The sequence below is a fragment of the Macaca nemestrina genome, chromosome 12 (assembly GCF_043159975.1).
Source record: "Macaca nemestrina isolate mMacNem1 chromosome 12, mMacNem.hap1, whole genome shotgun sequence".
NCBI classification, from domain to species: domain Eukaryota; kingdom Metazoa; phylum Chordata; class Mammalia; order Primates; family Cercopithecidae; genus Macaca; species Macaca nemestrina.
Genome location: NC_092136.1, coordinates 54854481 through 54879912, shown reverse-complemented (window position 1 = coordinate 54879912; position 25432 = coordinate 54854481). Strand labels below are relative to the sequence as shown.

General features: G+C 44.7%; 1 long non-coding RNA gene across 18 annotated transcripts in view; it reads left to right on the top strand.

Annotated features, from left to right (window-relative positions):
* Positions 1-25432, top strand: part of LOC105488780 (uncharacterized) — a 268377-nt gene that overhangs the window by 83022 nt on the left and 159923 nt on the right. For 5 of the 18 annotated variants that reach the window (XR_011610831.1, XR_011610829.1, XR_011610828.1 and 2 more), the window contains one exon: positions 21950-22138. The exons of the other annotated variants lie outside the window; for them this stretch is intronic. This is a non-coding gene — a long non-coding RNA (uncharacterized lncRNA). The remainder of the gene's footprint in view (positions 1-21949; positions 22139-25432) is intronic. 18 annotated transcript variants of the gene reach the window in all.

Genomic DNA, 25432 nt, shown 5'->3' with positions numbered 1-25432 from the left:
TTGGGTGTTGCCCAATCTTGCAGCCATAGTTTACGGACAACTGCTTGGTCACTCCTGCTATTCTGAGGTTAGCACTGAGGTTAATCCTTCCCTCTGTCACTCTCTCTGTCTGCCTCTGCCTCTGCGTCTGCCTCTCTCCTCCCACTCATTCCCCTCCTTTTTCAGAATAGAAATAGCTGTCTTACTTTCTTCTGATTAAAAAAGTAATAATATATGTTTATAGGTTTTTTTTTGAAAAAGAAGCAGGCGCTCGAAAGGAAAAATGAATAAAATGAAAATTAACTGTAGCTTACTACACAAAGATAACCATTAGTAGCATTTTGGTAGCTTATCTTTCAGTATTGCAAACATATATTTATGAAAACACGATCATACCATATATACTATTTTACTTTGCCTTTTACAAATAATAATACCCGTATTAAAAATGTAAATTGACCTCATTGTTCTTTATGTTCCTCCTAGTATTCCATATGTGTATTTACCATGATTTATATAACCAGCCTCCTACTATTGGACATTTAGGTTGTTTCCAATATTTCACTCTTATAACCAGTTTTTGCATGGGTGTATAATTTTCTAAGAAAAAATGTCTAAAGTAGGTCAAATTTTGATAGACAGGGATAGATTGTCCTTCAGAAGGATTAGGCAATTTACATTTCTTACAGCAGAGTGTGAAAATGCTTGTCATCCTACATCTTGGTTGGCACCGGAAAGTATCAATCCTTTGTAATCCTGTCCATTTTAGTTTGAATCTTCCTAACTTTACTCTTACAGTTCTAGAAATATCTTAACATTGATTGTAATATATGGAGAAGTTCAAAGCTCTGAGTGAATTAAAGTGTATACCGAATATCTCCAAATGACTTCATGTATAAGAAAGGATCTAACCTGATATATCAAATAAGATAGGTTTGGTTATACTCAAGTAAGAACCAACTCAAAATCAATTTCTTGCTCATGATCCATATCCAAGGCAATTCAGTAGGGAGTTTTGTCCATCATAGACACCTGGGGGCTCAGGTTGACAGAGGTCCAGTCTGGATATTTGCTTCTAGAATCACCCTTGTTAGGTGGAAGAGGACCTAACAGATCATGCTCTGGTTCATAAAGCTTCCACCTCAACAGACCTAAGTCACTTCAGCACACATTTCACTTCCCAAAGGAAACCATGAGAACACATCTGACTTCAAAGAGGGTGGGGAAGTACAGACCTACATATACCTGGCAAGAGAACATCCCTAACGACTGTCACACCTTGGAGGAAAGGAGATACTACCAGGTACATATTATTATCCAAATGTCACAGATAAGAAAACAGAGACTTAGTGAGTTTAAGAAATAGCTCAGTGCATTTCTCAGGTGGGTGCAGGGGCTCACGCCTGTAATCCCAGCATTTTGGAGGCCAAGCAAGAGGATCGCTTGAACCCATGAGTTTAAGACCAGCCTGGGCAACATAGTGAGACCTCGTCTCTACACAACATCAAAAAAAAATTAGTCAGGTGTGCTGGAATGCACCTGTAGTCCTAGCTACTCGGGAAGCTGAGGTAGGAGGATCACATGAGCCCAGGAGGTTGACACTGCAGTGAGCCATGCTCACACCACTGCATGACAGAGTGAGACCCTGTCTCAAAAAACAAAACAAAACAAAAAAGTAGCTCAAGGCCACTTAGCCAGTAAGTCGGGGATTATAATTATCTGGGATTATAATTTAGGTCTGTCTGATTTCAAACACATGCTCTTTGTAATACTTTGTCCTCTTAGGAGCATCAGCAACATCTTCACAAAGAAGGCCCAGCTTTGGGACATACATCTCCTTCTAGTTCTGTGTCAGTGCAGGTTCTTCAGATTCTCTGGGGCTGTTTTTCTCAGTCAACACATCAAATGCATCATTGTACTTTGTCCTTGGTAGGACTTCCTGCTTCCCATCTGACAAATTCTACCTGGAGTCAATTCTCCTGTTGTGGCAATTGTTCTGCAAAAGCGTCCACTGTGATGTCCTCCTCAGAAGACACATATTTTGGCCCATCATTTGTAAGCATAACAGTATCACTGCATCGGGGATATCTTCTTGCAAATATTCGATGCTCTGACTATGTTTCAGTGCAAAATAGGTCCAAAGAACATTATCTTGGACAACTGTGTAGGTCTTGATAACGTGCAAGCTTCTCATCTGTGTGCGTTTTGTGTTTGGGCATCATATTCTAGGAAAAGGAGACTAAGATTTGTTGAGAAACTACTGTGTGTCAGGCACTGTTCTAAGTGTTTTAATGTATTTTTATCCTCCTTTATTCTTCATAACAGCCCCTCTGAGGGAGGAGCTGTTATTCAGGGGTATAATTGTCTAATCAAATGGGATAATGAAAGTCAAAAATAGATTTCTGGTTTCAGATTTCTGAGTAGGATAATAACTATGATAATTACTCTCATGGAGAGTTTTTCAGCTTCTGCAGGATGTTTATAATTTCTAAGAGGTGTGTTTGGCCATCCCTGTAATATTTGGAAATAGGTATTGAACTTGAGAGCATATCATTTAGGATTCTCTTGTATGTGAGCAATGGAAAACTTGGCTTATCTTGGCTTAAGTAAAAAAAAAGTGGGGGGCAATTTATTGGGTTGTGCAACTAAAAAGTACAGGCATATATAGCTTCAGGTATGATTTGATCCAGGGGATTAAATGATATGACTAGATCCAAATCTCACTCTATTTCTTGGCACTAGTTCTCCCTAGATTGATGTCAGCTTCAGGCTGTAAGTGGTAGTGAGAAGGCAGTGCCAGCCTTTTGTCTTTCCTGATTTAAGTCCAGTAGGAAAGATCATGTGTTTCTCTCTCAGCAGTTCCACAAAAACTTTATTGCATTTCATTGGCTGTGATTAGAGCAAACTCTGTTCCTTAAGCAATCCCTATGGTAGGGACTGTGATGCTGTGATTGGTCAGGCTTGACTTAATGTTCATCCCTGGAATTAGGGCTTCCTTTGTATGTGGACTTCTTTTTTTTTTTTTCTTCTTCTTCCAACTTTACTGGAGTATGTTTGACAAATAGAAATTATATATACTTAAGGTGTACAGCTTCTTCTTCTTCTTTTTTTTTTTTTTTTGAGATGGAGTCTTGCTCTGTTGTCAGTTTGGAGTGCAGTGGCAGAATCTCAGCTTGCTGCAACTTCTGACTCCCTGGTTCAAGCGATTCTCCTGCCTCAGCCTCCCAAGTAGCTGGGATTACAGTCAGGTACCACCACACCCGGCTAATTTTTGTATTTTTAGTAGAGACAGGTTTCACCATGTTGGCCAGGCTGGTCTCAATCTCCTGACCTCGTGATCTGCCCACCTTGGCCTCCCAAAGTGCTGAGATTACAGGCGTGAGCCACCACGCCCAGCCTTCATGTTTATATATATATATATGTATATGTGTATATATATATGTGTGTGTATATATACACACACACACACACACATATATACACACACACATAGTGAAATAACCACCACAATCAAACTAGTTAACGTAGTTATTTTTTTTTTTTTTGTGGTGAGAACACTTTAAGATCTACCATCTCAGCAAGTTCCAAGTATACAAAACAGTATTACTAACAATAGTCGCCGTGCTATACATTCGATCTCCAGAGCTTATTGATCTTGCATAACTGAAACTTGGTACCTTTAACCATCATCTACCCACTTCCCCTCCCACTAGCCTTGGTAACTACCATTCTGCTCTCTGCTTGTATGAGTTCAGCTAATTTAGATTCCACATGTGAGATCATGCAGTATTTGTCTTTCTGCATTTGGCTTATTTCACTTAGCATAATGTCTTCCAGATTTATCCATGTTGTTGTAAATGGTAGGATTTCCTTGTATTTATGCAAATAAACATCTTTCATGTGCAAAATTGGGATAATATAATGTATACTATGTAGCTTTTTAAAATCTAACAATACACTGTGAATAATTTGCCATATTTTTAGATATTATTATATGTGATTATTAAAGACTGCGTGGTATTCTCCAGTGGATATACTACAATTTACTTACCTGTGCCCCTACTTCTTTTCTGTTATATAAACATAATATCACAATGGACATGTTTGTGAACAGCTACAATTAATTTTTTTTTTTTTTGAGACGGAATCTCACTCTGTTGCCCAAGGTGGAGTGCAGTGGCACGATCTTGGCTTACTGCAGCCTCTGCCTCCCAGGTTCAAGCAATCCTCCTGCCTCGGCCTCCCAAGTAGCTGGGATTACAAGTGTGTGCCACCACACCCAGCTAATTTTTGTGTTAGTAGAGATAGGGTTTCACCATGTTGGCCAGGCTGGTCTCAAGTAATCAATCCATCTCAACCTCCCAAAGTGCTGGGATTACAGGTGTGAGCCACCAGGCCCAGCCAGTTACAGTTAATTCTTCAGAATAAGTTTTAGAAGTGAAATATGTTCCCTCAAAAGGCTGTACCATCATATACAATTTTTTAAATAGCTGGTAGACAAGTAATAGAAATATCAGTAGTATATTGCTACTTTGCACAGGAATACTAAGCTACAGTTGTATACATTTAGTAGTTTCCTGGGAAAGGTCACCTGATTAACAGTCAAGCTGTTTTTGAAAAGTCATTCGACAATTCCAATTTTCCATCTGCCTTCTCCTCTAATGGACAAAAGATATTTTTCCTCTTATGGTGATTTTATCCTGTTTTGAAGTCATATCAGGCCATTAATGCCATCTAACTAAGGTTTCGAGGGCGCATCGTAAAAAGGCTTGAAAAAAAATGCAGTATACAAGTTACAGCAGACTTCCTGGAGCAGGCAGGCTTGGTTGGGACCTGCATTTGGGTACATTCAAGTAGGCAGGAATGAACAGACTGTACACACTTTGTAGAGGCAAAAACCATTTGAGGTGCCTTGTATTAAACCAGCACAGCATAAAATCACTTGTACACAAAAGGAATACAACTAGGAAAAGTGAAAACCTATTATGCCACCTTGTTCATAATGACATTTCCCCATCAGTGAACATAATGCTTTTTGACCAGTATGTGTTTACCCTTATAAGAAGCCTCTGTTTAGGGTCTTGCCAATATCAGGGATATACCTTCTCTGGGGTAGGCCAACCTAGATTCTTTTCATTAAGGAATGAGATGGCTATTTCAGGCATGATGAGCTACAGACAAGTCAAACGAATAGTCTTTGTTTATATTTTTTCTCTATGGAAAGTGTTACTGAGCAACATTCAGATGCAATCTGCACTGTTTTTCAGTTCGTCACCAAAAGTGGGGTTGTTCTGGAAGTTTGAATAGTCTAGGATTAGCTGGCATGGCCTATTTGGTCTTAGTGGGTAAACACAGAAGTCAGTTGCCTGTTCTGGCCAAGCTTGTTCTGGCCATGTTCTATTTTTGTTTTTATTTTTTTGAGATAGGGTCTCACTCTGTCGCCCAACTGGAATGCAGTGGCACAATCTTGACTCACTGCAACCTCTGCCTCCTGGGTTCAAGCAAGTCTTGTGCCTCAGCCTTCTGAGTAGCTGGGAGTACAGGCACGCACCACCACGCCCAGCTAATTGTTGTATTTTTAATGGAGACGGGGTTTTGTCATGTTGGCCAGGCTGGTCTTGAACTTCTGACTTCAGGTGATCCGTGTGCCCTGGCCTCCCAAAATGCTGGGATTACAGGTGTGAGCCACCATGCACAGCCATGGCCAAGTTCTGTGAGCACTCTCAAGCTCCTTTACCTCTCTGGGGAAGAAATTGGAGTGTTTCCCTGTTGGAGTGGGCAGTCTCAGTAGGCAGGCTTTCTCTATCCTTAACAAAAATACTTAAAGTGTAAGTGAATATAATTGCTGGAGAAGGAGAATTTATTACAGAAATCTTGCACCTCTTTCACGTTGCACCTGTTGAAGTAGAGCTTCTGGAAAGGTGCACACAGATGTGGTGTGACTTCAGCACGAGGGTCAGTCACAATTGTCTGCCTCATTCGTATCCCATAAGAAGGAAAAAAATATGAGGAATGTTAGGAGGTGTTTGGGAATTTCTCCATGGTCCTCCAAGCCTTCTATATCAGATTAAGCCAGTAACTGAAGAAACACAAACCACTTTTATGTGAATTATAATGGCTCTAGAAATATTGCTATTACTGGGTCATTCAAAGGTATAGCCAAATAGAAATTCCAGGCAGGTGAAAATGAGAAGTTTTGGATTACTCCACTGTTTGAAGTTCCCTTGGGATAAGTACTGAGCATGGTGTCAACAGCAGTGCTACTTGGCCCTGTGCTCTGCACTTTGCATGACCCAGGCCCCAAGAGCCCAGCTCAGCAACCCAGAGCTCCCTGCAAATATGATCTGTTGGTAAAAGTGAACATACACAGGTGACAGACTGAGAAGCCTCCAGAATAAGTCCTTGTTTGCCTTCAAAATCCTCATGCTAAGGGCAGGACTTCTGTGCTATTTATTCTACATCCTCAGCACCTGCCACAGGCCTGGCCCACAGTGCGTATCAACATCTGCTAGAAAGATGAACAGATGGATGAGTGAGCTGGCTAGACCAGTTCCAGCTGTCTCCAGTACTGGCGGCCTGGTGTTCATGAGTGTGCAGAGCTGTCCCTCAGCAATGAAAGACAATATGACAAAGGCTGCTGTGGAGTGCAGAGGCTACTAGCTGGAGATTTGGAGTCAGCCACATCTGGGTACTAATTTTGCTCTGTCACCTGTTAGTTGTGTGACCTTGGGCCAGTCATTTGTTCTCTGAGCTTCTGTTTCCTCACATATAAAATGAGCCGAATAAAATCTACCTCACTTGGCTATTGGGAGAATGAAATCAGGTAATGCCTGTAGAATGTTTAGCTAAGTACCTGGCACATAGTGAGTGCTCAACAAATGGGTCTGTCTGGGATTCTGTACATTTTTTTTTTGAGACAGGGTCTCACTCTGTCACCCAGGCTGGAGTACAGTGGCATCATCTCGGCTCACTGCAGCCTGTACCTCCTGGGTTCAAGCGATTCTCGTGTCTCAGCTTCCCAAGTAGCTGGGATTGCAGGCGTGCGCCACCAGGCCCGGCTCATTTTTTGGTATTTTCAGTAGAGACAGAGTTTCACCATGTTGGCCAGGCTGGTCCTGAACCCCTGACCTCAGATGATCCACCCACCTCGGCCTTCCAAAGTGCTGGGATTACAGGCATGAGCCACCGCACCCAGCCTTGATTCTATACATTTATAGATGCAGTGCATAGGCCAGAGAGTTAGCTTGGGAGGAACTGCACTCATCACTGTGTCTAGAGGAGGTGACATTATAGGTTCTGGAGCCTGCAATGTCAGCTGGTGTGGTGGTCAGTGCTCAGTATTGTCCTGGAAGGGGTGTAAATCATGAATCATGAGTGAAAGGCTCAGAGGTCACATATGTGGGGACAAGGTAAGGGCAAGGCTGCGATGAGGTCACACTGCTAGATTCTCAGGATGAGAGTTATGGCTGAGTTTATAGAAGATGAGGGATGGAAGGGAACCTTATTTGGCTCTAGTCTGGGCCTTGAATTTGATGGGGCTTCCTTATGAATCAAGGTATGTTTCTAGTCCATAGGGATGAACCCTCTCTACCAAGTGCCTTCAAGGGAACCATGTGACAGTTAAATTTGATTCAGGCAAGATGCACCTCTGGGCAAATTTCATTGTGAGTTCTACATGCCAGGAATTCCTACAATCTGTCACCTGAGAAAGCCCCCAGAATGTTGAGACAGGAGCCAAGCTCTGCCCTGTAAGCCAGTGGGGTGATGATTCTGTTTGTGAAATTTTAGTTGCTCAGAAATGACTGATGGTGCTGTGACTGATTACTGAATTATACCTTTGGCAATCAGTCATTCACTCAACAAATATTTATTTCTCTTCTTTGCTTTCCTCTCAGATGAAATCATAGCAGCGAGAGACTGTATATTGGAGCCGACAATGTGTCAGAAGCAAGGCATGCTCTCTGCAGCCTTTTTCATCCTGTTTGCTTCCGTATACAAAGTTCTCTGCATGTGAGTCCCGGGAGGTTTGGTGACTTTTTAATATTCCCCAGAGCTACCTTTCAAAGCAGCTTGGTTACTTGAGTTCCAGCATAGAGGCTGGATTCAATGCTGAGCAGGAACTCTAGAGAGAAGATGCAGACTGCAGCTGTTGTTTAGCATCTTTGAGCATTAACTATTCTCACTCGCAGAAAATGGAGTACTTAGATAGCAGTCACTGGAGGAGGCCAAAGGTTTTAGCAAGAGAACTGTTTTACATTTAACAGCTATTACACAAGTCACGCCCTTCTTCCTGCAGTCTATAAGTATGGTCACTCAGTGGAGCTCATGGGAATAAATACACTTGGAGGAGATAAAATCCCAGTGTTCCTGGTCTATGGGGCATGAGTTCCCCAGAGTTACTCTTTCTTCAAGCAGTCAGCAAGGTGTGGTGATGCTGAGCTCTGAACTGGAGGTTAGGATATTGGAGTTCAAAATTCCAGCTCTGCTACTTACCTGCCAGTTGACTCTGTCAGGGCTGTTGCTCCCTTGTTTACAGAACAAGGGCTGTCCCTAGAGTGACTCCCAGCTCCAGCATTCTAGAAGACTGAGCTAGCTCTGAGTGTCGTTTCAAATCCTGGAAACAAAGTAATGACTGTTCAAATTAGCATACTTTGGTAACTTTGAGCAAGGGTCACAGACATTGGCACTGGGTAGCGAAATCTCAGAACTATGGAATTTCACTCAAGTGTGAAGTCCCCAGAACTACTTATTTGTCACTGAACTTTAACATGAAATTCTTTGACAGATAATTTCATCATGTTTGACAGACTTTTATTAAACAAATGCGCTTTGAAACAATTAGCAAACTCTAGTCAATCTTTTTTTTTTATTAATAGTAGTAAAAAATAGTACCAACTATTCAGTGTGTATGACATACTAAGCACTTTTTACACTGTGCTAAGCATTACTTCATTAGAGTCTTCCAATAATCATATCATTGTTCCCATTAGTATTTATTTATTTATCTATTTGAGACGGAGTCTCACTCTCAACCAGGCTGAGATGCAGTGGTGTGCTCTTGGCTCCACCTCTCGGGTTCAAGCGATTCTCCTGCCTCAGCTTCCCGAGTAGCTGGGATTACAGGAGCCCATCAACACACCCTGCTAATTTTTTGTAATTTTAGTAGACGGGGTTTCACCATGTTGGCCAGGCTGGTCTAGAACTCGGGACCTCATGTAATCCGCCCACCTCAGCCTCCCAAAGTGCTGGGATTACAGGCAAGAGCCACCATGCCCCACCCATTGTTCCCATTTTATAGATGAGAAACTTGAGGTTCAGAGGAGTTCAGAGAGGTTCCCAAGGTCACATCATTAGTAAATGGAGGCAGTAGGATTTGAATCTGGCTCAGTTTAACTTCTGAATCTATGGTCTTTTCTTATGGCTAGAAATTCTAGTGTTTTGTATCACTTATGACCAGCATCATTATAATCAACCACAGTGGCAAAGTGTCTGTTATGAGCAGAAGATAGAGGAGGAGAAATCGGACATGGTCCTTGCCTTTAAGATCTTCAAATCTAGAAGACAGAGCATGCCTGTAAATGATGCAACAACATAAAGCAATAAGTGGTGTTGATAGCAAAAACTGGAGGGGCTCAGAGGCAGGAAAAATCCCTGGGGATGCTAAAAGAGCTTTACTGACAAATTTCAACTTTATTTGGATTCTAACAAATGGGGTCTGAAAAAAATATGAGGCAAGCAGAAAGAAAAGGCCCTGGAGGAAGGAGAAGGATAAAAGCAAAGTTCTGAAGATAGAAGCGTAGTTGGTATGTTCCGAGAACACTAGGCGTGACTGTTTGACATGAGTGGAGACTTTGGGGAGCAAGAGACTCATTTGGGAAGGAGACCTGGGCCTTGGGCACCAGTTAAGAATGCAGTCTCCTCCATGAAAACTAAGCAAGTGCACATACACTGGGCGTGTCTTCTTTGTAAGCAAGGACTTTGCTTACAAGGATATGCTTACTTTGTAAGCAAGAAATCAATGACCTTTATAGAGATATTAAAATTTTTTGCTACATAGAAATGGTGATTCAGACAGATAAATTTTACTGATGAAGAAACAGTGACTTAGAGAACATTTGTAAATCCCATCAAACCCTCTTAACATTCAGTTGGTCACACTGATGGAGCACACTAATGGGACTGCCTTTCACACCACCCAGGTTAAGTGCCTGTGCATTTGCTTACAAGAACTGGGAGGAAATATATGGTGATTTAAAAAGCCAGAGTAGGCCAGATGCAGTGGCTCATACCTGTAATTGCAGTGCTTTGGAAGGCCAAGGCAAGAGGATCCCTTGAGCCCAGGAGTTTGAGACCAACCTGGGCAATATAGGGAGACCCTGTCACAAACAAACAAACAAACAAACAAAGGCTAGGTGTGGTGGCACATGCTTGAGCCCAGGAGGTAGAGGCTGCAGTGAGCTCTGACTGGGCCACTGTACTCCAGCCTGGGTGACAGGGCAAGACCTTGTCTTAAAAAAATAAATAAATAAATAAAAGGCCAGGGTAGGATGGTGGCATTGTGGGCAATTCTTTTTCCCTCTTTTAAAGTTGACTTTAGTATTACTGTTAAGTATTAATTTGAAATTATATATACATATATATATATATTTATTTTTTTTTTCTCACTCTGTTGCCCAGTGGTGCCATCTCAGCTCACCACAATCTCTGCCTCTTGGGTTCAAGTGATTCTCCTGCCTCAGCCTCCCGAGTAGCTGGGATTACAGGCATGTGCCACTATACCTGGCTCATTTTTGTATTTTTAGTAGAGACGGGGTTTCACCATGTTGAACAGTCTGGTCTTGAACTCCTGGCCTCAAGTGATCCACTCGCCTTGGACTCCCAAAGCGCTGGGATACAGGCGTGAGCCACTACGCGCAGCTGATATTTGATATATTTTTTTAAAGAACCCTTTCATGTTGAGATCCTCAGAAAAATTTTGAATTGAACATCTAAACCACTTCATCAGAAATTATTTCAGATTTAAAAAATGTTCATTAAAAGAAAAACAATTACAGCATATCAAAGGAGATTGCACACACCATCCCTTGGCCTAGAGTTCTTTGGCTACAGAAGGAACTCCTTTTCATCCCTCAGAAACCACTGGGGTCTCACCCCCTAACAGAGTTTAGTATCCATGGTACGTTTTATCAGTAGAAAGCAGTAAAGTCCATTTTGGAGTCAATCAGGCTGTTTAAGAATCCCCGCTTCCTGTACTATTAGCTGTGTGACTCTGAGCAAGAAGTTACACAACTGAGCCTCCGTTTTCTCCTCTGTGAGATGGGGTAATAGTAGCTTCTGAACAGATGAGGACTGAAATACATGTGAAATGCGTTGAGCTGTTTGTCGCATGTGTGTACAGAACGTGATTCCTTTCACCATTTCCCACGATTTGTGATTTCATTTACCACACTGTATTCGCCACACGGGGTCCCGAGGGCAGAGATCCCGTTTTATTGATCTCTGGTACCCCATGCCTGGCCCACGGGGGCTTGCAATTAGGTGTTTACGGAAGAAAGGAACGGAGCGACTTCGAGGGCTCTGCCGGAAGCTTCGGTAGCGGCTCCGAAAGCTTCCCGCCGCCTCGCCCGGCCGCAACCGGTTTTTTGTGCTCCTTGCTCGGTGCCCTCAGGCCGCCGTCGCCCCGAGGCTGCCTAGCGTCTCCCCTCAGCTTCTGCTCGGCGGGCAGCGGGTTTCGCCAGCTCCGCCGTCAGAAGGGCGGCCAGGGCTGGGACAGGAATGAATTCCCTGCGGGTCCCGCATCCTCCTCCCGCCCCGGGGCGCCGGCGGCGCGGCGGGAAGTGCTGGGACTCGCGGCGCCCGCGCTCCAGACCCCGCCCAGGGCCGCTACTGTCCGCAGGACCCGCGGGGCGCAGGCTGCTCGGCCGCTGGGGCTCCAGGCCGCCTGCACTGTGTCGGGAGCAGAAGCTGGGGCGGGCAGTGCCTCGGTCCCCGCTCGGGGACGCGGTGATTTTTTTTTTTCTGACTGCTGGAGCCCGTGGTGGTGGCGGTGGGGGCGGGTGGGGGCGTGGGCAGAGCGGCGCGGGCTGCCGGGGAGGCCGCCCTGGGAGGCCGCCCTGGGAGGGAGGAGGGCGGGCCGGGGTTTGAGGTGAGCGGCCGTAGTGAGCACTCGGAGGAGCGAGGGGCCCGGCGCAGGCCTCCAGGGTGGGAGGCGCTGACGCAGGGAGGAGGCAGCCGGGCAGCCAAGGGCCTCTCCGGGGAGTGTCCGGAGGCCAGGACGGAGCAGCGCGGAACTTGGGAGAGGATAGGCCGGACTGGTGGAGACGCTGGGAGAGACCAGCCAAGCTAAAGAGCCAGTGGGGCTGGGGGGAGGATAGAGGAGCGGGAGGAAAGGGGAAGGAGAGAAGAAAGGAGGGAGCGACACCCGGAGAGAAAGTGGGAGGGAGGCCAAGGGGACAGGGGAGGGATGGGGAGAACGCAGGGACCGGAGCAGAAAGGAAGGAGGGATCCAGAAACTGACCCGGAGTGAGAGAGGAAGGCGGAGAGCAGCTGTGAGGGAGAGGCTTGGAGGCAGCCTCAGCAAAGAGGAGGCTTTGAAGAGGCAAGTCTGGAAGCTGAGAGAGCTCTCTCCATGATTTGCCAAATAAAAAGGCTCAACAAACAGGAACAGTGCGTTCCTTGGTACTCCGGTCGCTTGGTCAATAGCAGGCTAGGGCTGGCCTCAGGGGCTGCTGAGTACTTTCAGGTGACAGAACAGGAGGAAAGGGGTCCCAGGCCCCTTGAAAGGAGAGCGCGGGGCGGGGCAGGAAGGAGGGGAAGGAGGTAGTGGTTGGGGGAAAGAAGAGGAGGAGGAGGAGGAGAAGAAGGAGATGGTGGTGGGGGAAGGAGAGTAGGAAAGGTGTGGGAGGAGGGAGTGGAGGGAAAGGAGAGGAGGAGGAGGGGGAAGCAGTGGGGGTGAAGGAGAGAAGGAAGAGAGCAGAGGGAGAGGGCAGATTTGTTGTCTAGGCACTGGCTGAGGGTCACGATGGAAGGAAGCAGTATTTGTTTTTAAAATTTGTTGGACAAATATTTACAAAGCAACTACAATGTCAGCACTGCCCTAGGCTCCAGGGCCAAAGAGACAACAACCATTAGCGTCAGCCTCATGCTGTGAGTAGTCTTGTCGGGCGACGTAGAAAATATACATCCCAGGCTGGGCGTGGTGGCTCACACCTGTAATCCTAGTATTTTGGGAGGCTATGGCAGGAGCATTGCTTGAAGCCAGGAGTTTGAGGCCGGCTTGGGAAACATAATGAAATCCTGTCTCTACAAAAAATAAAAAAATTAGTTGGCTGTGGTGGTATTCATCTGTAGTCCCAGCTACTTGGGAGGCCGAGGTGAGAGAATCACTTGAACCCAGGAGTTCAAGACTGCAGTGGACTATGATCGAACCACTGCACTCCAGCCTGGGCGACAGTGAGACCCCGTCTCAAAAAAGAAAACATACATCTGAGCAGTATGGGTAATGGGCCAGTTACTCAGGTGCACTTTGCCTCCGTTTCCTCGTCTGTAAAATGGGGTTTATTAGGAGACCTACCCTAGGGTTTTTTTTTTTTTTTTAAAAGAATGTAATTAAATAGTCTTTCTTTATAAAGTAATAATGTGGTGGAAAGCACAAAGCACGCAGTCGGAAAGGGTTTACCTATGAGCATTTGCACTGCTGGGTCTTGAAGGAGAAGGCATTTGCCAAGCGAGAGCAGAATGGGAAGAACTTTCCAGGCAGAGGCCACAGAGAAGGAGGGGTGGCAAGGATGATTGTGGGCTTAATGATGGTGGTGGGCATGAGGATTACCTGCAGCAGTAGCACCCTGTGGGGAGGTCTTGCTAAATTTTCAGATTCCTGGGCCCCTCCTTAGACCTACAAGATCTGGGTCTCTGGGTAAAGCCTGGAAATCTGTGTTTTAACCTGCTCCCCAGAGACTTCTGATGCATCCCTCCCCTCCACTAGATCCCAGGGCTCTGTCCTGGTTCAGGCTTTATTGTGTTCAGCTGTGCCAGAATAAACACCTTTTTAATGGATCCAGCCTATAACCTGATCCTCCTTCAATCACCTCATCTGAATGACATCTCCTCTCAGAAGTCTTCCCTGACTGTCCAGGCAGAATTAATGGTTCACTTCCCTGTTCCCCTCTACCTTGAACATCCCTCTACAATTGAATGCTCCTTCATTCCATTTCATTACACCAGCTTGTATCAAGGGTCTATTGTTATCTATCACTGAAGAGAATGATTGCAAAAACCTTGAATGAACATGGAAAATGCTGATCAGATTTCCATTGAAAAGAAAGGGGTGCTCCTTGGGGTGGCGGTGTTGTGTTTGTAATTGTCAGAAAATGTTTAATAGAAGAAACGGAAATAACAATAATCTTGTTAGCATAATTGTGAGTGAACTTTTGCTCTTTTTTTATCCTCAAAAATACCCTAAACATCATGTTTCACGGTCTTTACAAAAACACCACAGAAACAACAGAAGCTACCTGGCCTGACGTGTCATACTGGGTATGGCCACATGGTGTCCCTCCAGCTCAGTCTAAACCTTCCAGACTACAGCCTTCCACCAGTCTCCGCTTCGCCGAGCAGCTTCGCGGGGCTAGTCGGAGCCGAGGGAACCCTAAGCTACGGGAACAGCTTCTTGGTGCTGTCACAAGAGTGGAGAGGAGACAAATGAACGTTTCTCAGGCTAGAGGAAGGCAATTTATTTGCTTCCAAGGGTTCCAGTAGACAGTTCTGACACGAAATTTCATTCTGGAGGGAGCTTTAGGATTGTCTGAAGGGAGGGAATGACAAGGGTTTAGATTTGCATAGTAGGTGGGCAGCTTTGTGGCGGTTGGGAGGAGGTTTGGATGACTTGAGAAAGACCAGGAAAAAAGCTGGAGTCTGGACTGAGAAACAGAAGGATTCGGAATTTTTTTTGTAGGAGAGGGTAAGGGGCAGCAATGGGATTGGAAGGTGGGATTGGGGATGTGTTTGCACAGCAAGCATACTATTTATATCACACATCCGTAAGAAAAAAGTTGTAAAGAGGCCGTTTCCCCTCAGTATTTTACTTCAGTTCTCTTGCCAATCTGGCCCCAAACTCTGTTCTTTTTTTTTTTTTTTTTTTTTTTTTTGCCAGTTTGGCCCCAAACTGGCTGTTAACCTATATACTGGGAAACTGTTATTTTTTCGGTTTGATAGAAAACAGGCAAACCTTTTAGCAGCATTTGGATTTCCTGTAGCACAGTGGTTCTCAAACTGGTGTGCATGAGAGTCACCTGGAGAGCTTGTTAGAGCACATGGCTGGGCCCCAACCCAGAGCTCCTCATTCAGTAGGTGTTGGGTGGAGCCTGAGAATGTGCATTTTAATAATGTTCTCAGATGATGCTGATACTGCTGGTCTGGAGAACCAACAATATAAAATAATTAATTTCCTAACAGGTTCTGCTAATGTTCCCTCCACTTTAAAAACCAAAAGCCAAAGAACCCCAGTTCTTCCCCTGGATGATGGGTATTTGTGATTGCAGTCACTTTAAAAAGTGGTAGAACTCACCTTCTGGTTTTAGTTTAATTTTTTGTTTCTTCTCACCACTGTCATTCAACACATAATCGTTTTAGATATTTATTGTTAGCTTCTGCCTGTTTAGAATTTTTGATCTTGTTGCTATGGATGGTGATTTGCTATAAAAACCTTGATGGCTGGGGAGTGGAGTGTTCCAAAGGAAAATGCTCTTATATTCAAGTCAGTTCCTCTGCTCTTATCTGTACACCACACTGTAATCCCTAGGAAGGAGACTCTAGAGGAAAAGGGGAAGGCGGGAAGGCTCAACAGCTGGGGCTGCCAGAGGTTTAACCAGTCCCCAGCCCTAGAGGGGTGCACACACACAGTGGAGCTGTCTCTTCTCCCTTTATGGGGCAGCTCTGGGCTTTGGGGTACCCAAGTCTACAGCAGGAGGGAAATGAGAACTGGTCTCAGCTCCTACAGGTACTTTGGACTTTACCTCTTCGGGTCTTATATTAGTTTCCTATTGCTGTTGTAACAAACTACCATAAATGTCATGGCTTAAAACAACTGAAGTTTATTAGCTTACAGTTCTGGACGTCCAAGTCCAAAATGGGTCTTTTGGGGCTAAAATCAAAGGCTGTGTTCCTGCTGGGGGCTCTAGGGGAGAATCCGCTCCTTGTCTTTTCCAACTTTGTTTTGTTTTGAGACAGGGTCTCCCTCTGTTGCCTGGGCCAGAGTGCAGTGGTGCAATATAGCTCACTGCAACTTTGAACTCCTGGGCTCAAGCAGTCCTTCTGCCTTGGCCTCTTATGTAGCTATGACTACAAGCACACGCCACTATATCTGGCTAATTTTGTTTTTTATTTTTTGTGGAGATAGGTTCTTGCTGTGTTGCCCAGGCTGGCCTCAAGCAGTCCACCCGCCTCAGCCTCCCAAAGTGCTGGGATTACAGGCACAAGCTACTGTGCCTAGACCATTTCCAACTTTTACAGACTGCTTGCATTCCTTGGCTCCTGGACACATTACCCTGATTTTTGCTTCCATCACCACCTCTTTTCTGACTCTGAGTCTCCGGTCTTTCTTTTAAAAGGACCGTTGTAATTACATTGGGCCCACTTAGATAGTCCAGGATACTCTCCCCATTTTAACTTAATTCCATCTGCAAAGTCCCTTTGCCACATAAGGTAACATATTCATAAGGTCAGGGGATCAGGATGTGGACTTCTTTGTGGGGGGTGTACTGTAATACTCATTTATAAAGTATACTCATAAAGAATTGAAAATACAGTTCAGACAATAGAAAGAAGAGGAACAATAAACATTTCTTTCCATTTAAAAAAGTTTTTACATAGTTATACTGTATATACAACTTGAAATCCTGGTATTTCAATTAAATATTGTATTTAAATATATTCTAAATTATATAAAATGTGCTAAATTATACTAAATATAGTCTATATTAATACCTACAGCAAACATTTCCATTGACTACATAAATAGTTGAGTGACTGTATCATATTTTACCTAAGCCTTCCGTTAATTTTGGAAATGTAAATCATTTTAATTTTTAAATATAAATAACTATGATAAATACTTTTGCTCATAAGGATTTTTATGTTTGTATTTGTAAATTTTTCCTTGGGATAGGCTCCTGAATGTGGAGTCACTGGATCAAAGGCTTTTACACAAAATGTTTTTCAAAGGGTTTATATTAATTTTCAGAACCATCAAGTTCTGAGAATTAGGATGTGAATATCTTTGGTGTCATTATTCTGCCTACCACAGGCCTCAAGTTTCTCGTCTGTAGAATGGTAATAATAATTACTACTCCCCAGGCAGCTGAGAAGATCAAAGACACTCACATCTCTGAAGAAAGCTTGGTAAGCAGTGAAGACCTGCACATGTGGTAGTTACTGCTCTCATGACCTGAGCTTACCTGGGTGGGCAGGTTGTAAAAGGGGCTCATGCTCATGACTCAGTTATACCACACTACAACGCTGATACTTGAGAGATTGTGTGTGTGCATATGCATAGGGTATGGGGTGGGAACAGTTTTCTAAGCAGCAGCCACTTTCTTTCAGACAGGCCCAGCAAACCTATGGAAAACTGTCTGGAACTGTGGTTCTCCACCCTCACTGTGCATCAGAATTACCCCATGAGCTTTTAAGAAGCACAGATTCCCTGAGTTCCATACCCAAGTGATTCTGGTTCAGTTAGTCCAGGTGGAGCTCAGTCTTCTTGTTTTACCAAAGTTCCCCAGGTGATTGTGATGCAATAGAGATTAAAAAGACGAGGTGGCTCAAGCCTGTAATCCCAGCACTTTGGGAGGCCGAGGCGGGTGGATCACGAGGTCAGGAGATCAAGACTATCCTGGCTAACATGGTGAAACCCCGTCTCTACTAAAAATACAAAAAACTAGCCGGGCGTGGTGGCAGGTGCCTGTAGTCTCAGCTACTTGGGAGGCTGAGGCGGGAGAATGGCGTGAACCCGGGAGGCGGAGCTTGCAGTGAGCCGAGATCACGCCACTGCACTCCAGCCTGGGAGACACAGCGAGACTCCGTCTCAAAAAAAAAAAAAAAAAGACGCTGAACTAGGCCATCTGTGGGAAGCCTGGGGAACAAAACCTGGGAAAAGCTGGAATGGCTTAATGGCAAAGGCAAGACATATAGATGGCTTTAAGAGGCACCAAGGGCTATTATCTCTCCCTGTCTCTCAGCTCTGTGGCCCAACTATTAACCCAGAAAAATTACCCAGTGGGAGCCGGTTGAGGAGCTCTGATTTTAACAAGACAGTTAAGAGCTCTTGTTTTGTGCCAACAGATGTTGCTTTCCTCAGTCAATAAGGAGGCCAAGACAGGCCTCTAAGCAGCACATTCCTGGAGCAGTCCAAGCTCTGCAAGGGGAAGTGCTCTTTTGACATCCCTTTCTGTTTCACTGGTGAGTAGAGAGGATGCGAGCAGAGGCCTCCCTGACTGTCATGTCCCCTACCTACAACCTCCCAGTGAGCAGGAGGGCAATAATCAGTCTCCCAGGGCAAAAGCAGGAAACTGATTAGTTGGGGACAAGGAGCGAGGCAGTGAGGGCACCTTTTCTCAGATGTTGTGTTTTTCCAGGATGGTTATTAAGAGGAGCAGCCTCCTTTGACCTGGAAAAAGAGGCCACTTGCAATCTGAGTTTCCAGTTTCAAGATGTAGAAGCATTGCCATTGGGGGCTGCATGGAATTTTAACTGCCAAATTAAGAGGCTTTAAGATTGACTTTGGATTCTGTCCTGTAGACAGTATTCACTTCACTCAGAAGCCGTAATCATTTTTGTATAAGAGCAATGGGATACATACATATATATGCATTGTATGTCAGTGTAATGACTAACATAGTGCCTGACACACGATAAGCACAATAAGCATTACACACACACACACACACAGTTTACACTACTTACATACATTATCTCATTTATTCTTCACAAGAACCCTGGGAAGCAGATATTACCATTTTCTCCATTTTACAAATGAAGAAATAGTGACTTACGTTGATTGTGTCATTTGTCCAGTGATGAAAAGCTGGTGAATGGCAGGACGAGGGTTCAAGCCCAACCACCTGGGTCCAGATCTTGTTCTCGTACTACATTGCCTTTTACCAACAGATGTGTTCATTTGGTTGCAAGAGGCTGTGGGAAAGATTGGTTGGAGGGAGGGTGAGGCAGGAGTGCCTTTACTAGAAGACCCTGAGGAAAAGGTTGACACATGCACAGTTCAGGGTCTGTTGCTGTCCTCTAGCCCTACCTGGACTCTGAGCCCACCTGAACCAGGAGCAAGGAGACCACTGGAGACCATGGCCCACCAGTGGGTGAGTCTGTAATTGCTAATCAGGGGCTTGAGATTTCACATGCCAGGGGGAGCCTTGCATCTCCAGAGCCCACCAAGGCAAAGGATCTTGGCCCCGGCCATATGGCTTGCTGCTTATCACTGGGCTTCTCCTCTCCTTTCCCCTTCCCACCTCCTTCCCCTTCCTCTTCCTCATCATCTTCCTCCTCCTTCTGCTTCTCCTTCCCCTTCTTTTTCTTCTTCTGCTGCTTTTTCTCCCTTTCTCCCCATCTCCTCCACTGCTACCTCTGACTTCTGTCTGTCTGTCCCCTTCATTCAATTAGCATTTACCCCATTAGGTTCTTTGCTGTGTGAGGAGGTTCCAGGCTTGGCTGGAAGCCCTGCTCTGGTGTGAATCAGACTGCCTAGTCCTCCGGGGCTTCTTCCTTAGAGAGCTTGGTCCTGTGCTCTTGGTCCTAAGCCCTCAGCCGGACCTTACTGAATGAGCCCATTGCTGATGCTGAATTCAATATGGCTGCCCAAAGGACCCATGGCCTTTGGATATAGTCCTTGGATGGCCCTGCTGACTCTTGCAGGCCTGTATAGCTGTGTTGGTTCAGTCCTGCAGGGCCAGAGATTCTTTTTTTCCTTCCATAGGGAAAGCTGTTTAGTACTTGTGCAGTTGCCAAACTGAAGCCAAGAGAACACTGGCTGCTGAGTGACTGCAGAGTGAACAACCCCAACTCTCCTGTAGTTCCGACATTTTGCCCTGCTTGCTCTCACCCTTCGTGATTTCTTATGTGTGTGTCAAGGGATGTCTTTGTGGGTGTCCAGACATTCGTATGAACACAAAGCACTGGCTCCTGGGAAGAGAAGAGCGGTAGCTTCTTTATTATCTAACTTTGGAATCTGCATATTAAAATCCATACTGTCTCCAGGGGGATGCTTTAATAGCTCTAATGAGCCTTTCTGTAGGTCTCAAGGGAAACCCACCTCAATTAATTAGGAAAACAATTATTTAGGCTGTGCATTAATTGTGAATTTCGATGTGTATCTGATTTGGGCCAGATGTGGCCACTTTACAGTCACTGTTAGATACTAGAAGCCTCTCTAGATTTTACAGATGAGGAAACTAAGGCCCTGAGAGGAGAGTGAGGTTAGGTTTATATGGCCAGAACCTAAATGCTGCTTCAGTACATCTCCCTGGTTCAGGAAGGCATTAAGCAGGCTGAGCACTCCGTACACAGGCTAATTTAACAGAGAAATCACCAACCTTGCAGCCATTGGTGAGCCAGTGTGTTATATTCTTGAAGGACCAGCAGACAGGACATTGCCCTGGCTTTACCTTCCAAATCCATGAAGGATGATTAGACTGGGAAATATAGGCTACTCTTTAAAGGAAAGAACTGCAGTTGCTCAGCAGCTATTACCAAAAGCACTGGAGGAAGAACTAATGAAAGGAGTCTGTTGTGGGTTACATTGTATCCCCACAAAAGATATATTTTAGTTTCAACCCTGGGTATTGGAGAAAGTGACTTTATTTGGCCATAGGGTCTTTGCAGATAGAATAAAGTTAAGATGAAATCATTAAGGTGGCCCTAATCCAATATGACTGGTGTCCTTATAAGAAAAGAAAAACACCATGTAAAGACAGGGATGCATAGGGAGAATGTTGTATGATGACAGACACAGAGATTGGAGTGGTGCACATGCAAGCCAAGTAATGACGAGGATTGCTGACCGCCACCGACAGCTAAGAAGAGGCCAGGAAGTATTTTACCAGGGTCTCAGAGGAAACACCACCCCCTCAACACCTTGATTTCATCCTGCTAGCCTCTAGAACCGTGGGACAATACTTGTTTTAAGCTACTCGGTTTGTGACACTTTGTTACAGCAGCCTAGGAAACTTAATACAGGACCCAACATAGTAAGCCTCTTTTCTGTGTGTACCTGATGCTTTGAGGCATAGGACCCATGTGAATTGGGCCATCTCATCATGGCCATGATACCATTAGAGAGGGAGGCTGTGTGTGGGGCTTGGGGGAAAACTGGGGGTTGCTTAGAATGGCCTGCGCTACTCAACATCCCCCTCTCCTTTCCACTTTCCCATTCCTTTACGCTATCTCCCTTCCAATCTAAGTTCCAATCCCTTGAGTCTGAGCTCTTGGGATCTCAGTTGATTCAAGTGATGGAACCGAAGGTGACTGATATATTCACACACTATTTGCCTCCCCAACGAGAAGCTTGTTGGTCCAGCTACATCTTCACTTGCTGGGCTGTCTGGGCCTTGAGTGGGGTTGAGGGGGAAGATGATGGAGAGTGGTGACGTCCAACTTCAGGGGGGTGAGCCCTGGCTGTTAGTGTTAGTTCTCCTAGAATCAGCAGCTTGTTCGCCTAGCTATTTTTGTGGTGAACATTGTATTCTTCTTCAGTATCCACATTCTCCCTCACTCTTTGTGTAAACTTTGTGATTTGGGAGGGAATGAGCAACCCTAAGGTCCAAGTCTAAGCCAGTCAGATAGTTCTACCCCCTTGCCACAGTGCCAATGCACAGATAGACCAGGTCTAAGCCAATTAGCACATGATTCTCCCCAGATCACAGGGGAGTTCTGTTGTGTGATCAAAGGAGTTCATCCTTTCTCTGGCTAGATATGAACAAGGAAGTACATTACCCTCAGTGCCTGGCAGCCATCCTGTGACCATGAGGAGAGTCAGCTTCAAATGACCCTTTGGATAAAAGAGCAAAGAATCAGAAAGATCCTGGTTCCTTGATGACTTCAGCAAGCCTTTAGGTCAATCAATATCCTGATATTTGCTCTATTTCTGGATTCTAGTGAGGTAAGTCCATACATCCTCATGTTTCAAACCCATTTGAGTTATTTTGTCCTCTTATGTTGTGGTTTTCACATATGACTATACATTTTTTCTTTTCATATTCCTCCTTTAAAAAAGTGGAGCCTAATTTTCCCCTACCGTTAGTGTGGGCTTGTCTTCGTGATTTTTTTATAAAGCATAGAGAATGTGGCAGGAGTGACAGTGAGTGACTTCTGAGATTAGGACACGAAGGCATTGTGTCTTCCTCCTTGCTTTCTCTATTGGATCACTCACTCTTGAGGAAGTCAGCTCCTGTGTCATGAGGGCACTCAAACAGCCCTATGAAGAGGTCCATGTGGTAAGGAACAGAGGACTTCTGCCAACAGTCAGCACTGACTTGTCAGGTATGTGAATGTGCCATCTTGGAAGCAAGTTCTCCAACTCCAGACAAGCTTTCTAATAACCATGGCCCCCGCCGACATCTTGACTGCAACCCCACGAAGGAACCTGAGCCAGCACCACCAAGCTAAGCCACTCCTAAATTCCTGACTTGCAGAAAATGTGTGAAAATAAATGTTTATTGTTTTAAGCCATTAAGTTTTGGGGGTAATTTGTTATGTTGCAGAAGATAACTAATACTCTTATATCTGAAGGCATCCTCACAGATGCACCTTCCTAGCTATAATCACTGAGATCCAGTATTGAGTTGAACACAGTTCATTTCACCGGGGTCACTGTCTTTGTTTCATTCTGGAGCCCCAGAGAAGTAGCCAGACCAGAGAGAAGGAATGACTGGGTTGTGTGTCTTGGTCATATGTTTCCCTTGGCCAGCCTGTTGTGACATCATAGGGCATTGGACAGTGCCACAGTTTCCTGTGGCTCAGCATGATGTGGGAGGCACAGAATGAATTCCTAGTCACCAGAGAGAAGTATGAAAGTGGCCGGGCAGATAGAACGTGAATAGGGTTTATAGCTGGGAATGAGAAGTGACAGGACATCTGAACTTATATCAGAGTGGGTAGATAATAACAGAAAAGCAGATTGCCACCCCTATTCCAATGCCTTGGTCCTCTGTAACTCTGGGAAAAAGAAGGGAACCTCAGTGGAATGGAGCTTAAAAATAAATTGTAATAGCAAAGCAAATTCCTACTTTTTTTAAACAAATGAATTTATTGTATATAAATATCTCAATAAAGCTACTTTTTAATTGATACATAATAATTATTCATATTTATGGGGTACATGTGATATTTTGACAGGTGCATACAATGTGCACTGAAGTTCTATTTCTTGTGTGCTTGAGCTGTGGGCTTAATTTCATAGCCACAACACTAGTAAGAAAACTTGTTTGCTCCCAGCGTGTTCCTTCTTCCCCTGCGCCACAACATAAGCAGTGGATTGACTGTGTCTCAGGCTCTCTTCCCTTGTGGGGTCCTGGAGACTCATGTTAACTCGTCTGCAGCCTACATCTTCCTGCTCGTAATGCTATTTCACAGGTCCCCACTCCCAAGCCTCGACAGCTCTTATTTTGCTGTAGTTCCTCAGACATGAGTTAGCCCTGTTTGGTCTGTAAAAATCTCTCATTTGTGCTGATGTCACCCTTCCTGTCATCACTGGTAAAGAGCGAGTCATTTTTGTATGGTGTCTGATGTTGTTACCTCTCCTTCCAAATCTTTCACCATTTTTTTTCTCTGTTCAGGTAGTTATTGAGCTGGGGTGAGAGAAGTGTTCTTTCCCAACTGTTATTTTTCCACGATGCTCTAAAATGAATCACCTTATTCTCATTTTAATATATAACAGTGAATATTTCAACCTTTATTGTATTCTTTCTTCGTTCTTAGGCTCAAGCACCACTTCTTCCTTGAGGCCTTTGCTCATTTCTCTCCTCCCTTTCTAATGTAGGCCAGTCTCCCCATTATGTATTCATACCTCTGCTGTTTGCATACATTGTATTGTATTAAAATCATCTGTTCATGCATATTTCCCTCTCTGAGAGCTTACAGAAGCAGACACTAGATCTGATTTATTTGTGTATCCTCAGTGCTGGTGTAAAGTAGGTGCTCAGTAAATGTTTGATGAACTAAGGTCTAACAGCTCATAGCTCTGTGGTTCTGTTGAATTTCTATTGCAGATTTGTAGAGATTTCTCAACACTTAGAGCCTAGAAGAAAGGTCAGTATTTTTCCAGAGCTTTTGGCCTTGCTCAAGGGGTTTAATGCATAAAGGGAATGGTTTAGGAGGAAGGGGTCTGACTTTCCAATACACGTAGATCAGGATTATTTTAAACATAGGAAAGAGGATAATCTGCATTTCTCATTAATAATTAGGATGAAGTTTGCATCCATGTTTCTACTCATATATTAGCTCAAAAATGTTGGTTCTTCAATGTAACAAGGAAAACTTGAAATGAGTCCAGCCTTCAAAGGGCTGAATAGGCACGTCCTTCTGTTTCCACTTAAGTTCTGATTACAGTCATTATCCACTGATGGATCCTTGCCTCTACCAGGCCCAGACTCAGCGGGTAGTCTGAGTGTGCTCCCTGTTGCTCAGGTCTGAGCTGAGCCCATGCACAGTGACCTGAATACACTCAAGCTGAGTAGAGAGCAGCTGAGGACATACTGTCCAGGTATGCACAGCATCAGGAACTGCAGACTGCGGCTGGGGTAGGTGGCTTTGGTTTAGGACTTGGTATTTCACAAGGGCTCTCTCCTTGCTCTTAGAGGCCTCTGGCCCTGAAATGATGGCCCCAGTGATGTTCCGTGGGTCTTCTTCCCCACCTTCACTCTACTTCTCTAGCAATTAGACTGGAGCACGGATCATCTGTAGGAAGATGATGATGGCATTCTTCCCTCTCTGGCCCCTTCTCCTACTCCCTGAACTCAGCCCTGCATTCCTAAGAGGTCCAGTGGTGATTCTGTTCTGGGACTCAGGCCAGCATAGCCCTATGTCAGCCTGGCTCCCTCTTCTACCTGAGCTCCAGATCAACCTACTTCCTGCTGTCTGCTGTTTAGAAATACTCTCTGCAGCCCAGTCTCAACTGTGGCTTTTGGTTCAGCAGGCACCCCTTTCAACAGTCCCCTTACCTGCTTCACTAATTAGGCACCAACTGCTGACTGCAATCACTAATCTCAGGTCTCAGCTGTGGGGCTCGGATTCATCCTCTCCAAATACATGCCTATCCAAGGGGGGCAGACACCATTGAAGTTGGTGAAGAGCAGTTTCACATATGCTCACATGGCATCCTCCAATCCCACAGAGGAAATGAGCTACATAAAACCTTTGTTCATCCAATATGCTAGGGACCAGAACAAAAGGATTT